Source organism: Haplochromis burtoni, unplaced genomic scaffold (assembly GCF_018398535.1).
Source record: "Haplochromis burtoni strain Fernald_Lab_line unplaced genomic scaffold, NCSU_Asbu1 Contig_57, whole genome shotgun sequence".
Taxonomy (NCBI): domain Eukaryota; kingdom Metazoa; phylum Chordata; class Actinopteri; order Cichliformes; family Cichlidae; genus Haplochromis; species Haplochromis burtoni.
The window spans coordinates 2,442,448-2,444,166 of NW_024582418.1; the positions used below are offsets into that span (position 1 = coordinate 2,442,448).

Genomic DNA, 1,719 nt, shown 5'->3' on the forward strand with positions numbered 1-1,719 from the left:
GCATACGGTCCCATTAGCAGTAGCCTCTCCACAGCAGGATATAACCTGCCAAGTTAGAAAATTGATTAAGAATTAGCATACACTCATTAACAACAACAAACAGCAACACACAGCACAAAAAAAGAGCTCTCTGCTAAAACACTAACACTAGCTGGTGAGCTAATGCTAGCTTAGGTCTTCCTTTCCTGGAAGATAATGGATTATTTTCACTTGCTGTTTATTTAACAGCCGTTTATTAAAATTTAAAAAATGATCTGCTTGGTTATACTTGTGAATCAGAGGTTTGGATAAAGTACATTGTTGGGTTACTAATTCACCAGCTCGTTGCTAGCAAATTAAGTACAACTGTGGATTCAAGACTTCAAAAGTGTCACGGCCCAGCGGCACGAGGGAACAGGGATGGACACAGGCGCAGAAACCAACCCGGAAGTGAGGTGACTGAAAACAAATGATTTATTCCGCCCACAGGTAAACAAAGGTAAAACATAAAGCGACGCCACCACACTAGTGGCGCGTAGGGTTCGTCAGGGATAATGAGGGCGACCTAGACACCTCTAGGAGACAGCTGACAGCGGGGACAGCGGGGAGGTAGAAACAGGACTAGGCAGGGGCCGGGGGCACTGGAACAAGAGGAGATCACGATCAGAGGGATCCAGCAGACAACCAACAATCCTCCGCAGTTGAATTGAATTGCCTTACTTGGTTTCAGATGGAGGGGACAGGTGGGGCGGAAAATCCGGAAGCGGTCGAGGCGTGGGGAGGCAGGCAGGTGAGCGGTGGGCCGGCAGGCCACGTTGTGTAAGCAGCTGGCGGCCCCGGTCCAGGAGGATGGGAGCGAGGGGAACAAGATCTCCACTCCGGGTGCTATCACTGAGGACAAGAAAGGACAGGTGAGTCATCACACGGCGTTAAGACAAGGTTTAGGATGCTCCACAGAACTAACATGGGAATAGCAGATACTCAGGCGATGAGGGGTTGAGAGCGCAGGTCTGATATACCGCTGGCACGATTGCTCACAGGTGGTCAGCCCGGGAGGGGCAACCGGACTCCGCCTAAAGGAGGAGGAGCCGCTGTCTGAGACCTGCAGGTGCCCAACCAGACCATGACAAAAAGTAACATTTGTCCAGTGTTTGCTGTACGATGAGATTTAACGGCTTGCTAAGATAAGATAAGATAAGATAAGATAACTCTTTATTGTCATTGCACAGTCATACATAGTACAGTAGTACAATGAAATTGGAAAAACTGTCCTACGTCGGCACTACATATAACACAACACGACACGATATGACACATCACAACGTAACAAACAACACAACACAGTATATTAACTTAGTATAAAAAAGAAGAATAAGTGTATGTGTATTGCACACTGTTATTATTGCACATTAATTATTATTGCACCTTGTTATAAATATAAATATTATTGTTATCGTTTTAAACATTGTTACCTCCCCCTAAAAAGTCCAGGGAGGTATCCAGTCAGGTCAGCTATTTGCATTGATCAGGGCTATTGCCCTGTTGTAAAAGCTGTCCTTGAGTCTATTTGTTCGGGACCTCAGCAGCCTGAACCTCCTGCCAGACGGCAGCAGCTTAAACACCCGGTGTCCTGGGTGTGTGCAGTCCCGTAGGATGCTGCGTGCCCTCTTGAGATAGTGATGGCAGCTGAGGCCTACTACTCTACAGATGAATTGCTAAACTACAAAAGTAGCTAGGAAG

At 46.9% G+C, this 1,719-nt stretch overlaps 1 long non-coding RNA gene across 1 annotated transcript; it reads right to left on the reverse strand.

The window, feature by feature from the left end:
- Positions 1 to 452: 452 nt before the first annotated feature.
- Positions 453 to 1,107, reverse strand: LOC102296791. Its single transcript, XR_006054414.1, has 2 exons — positions 700 to 1,107; positions 453 to 620 (listed from the first exon to the last, which is right to left on the reverse strand). It is a non-coding gene; the product is annotated as an uncharacterized LOC102296791 (long non-coding RNA).
- Between the last annotated feature and the right edge of the window lie 612 nt (positions 1,108 to 1,719).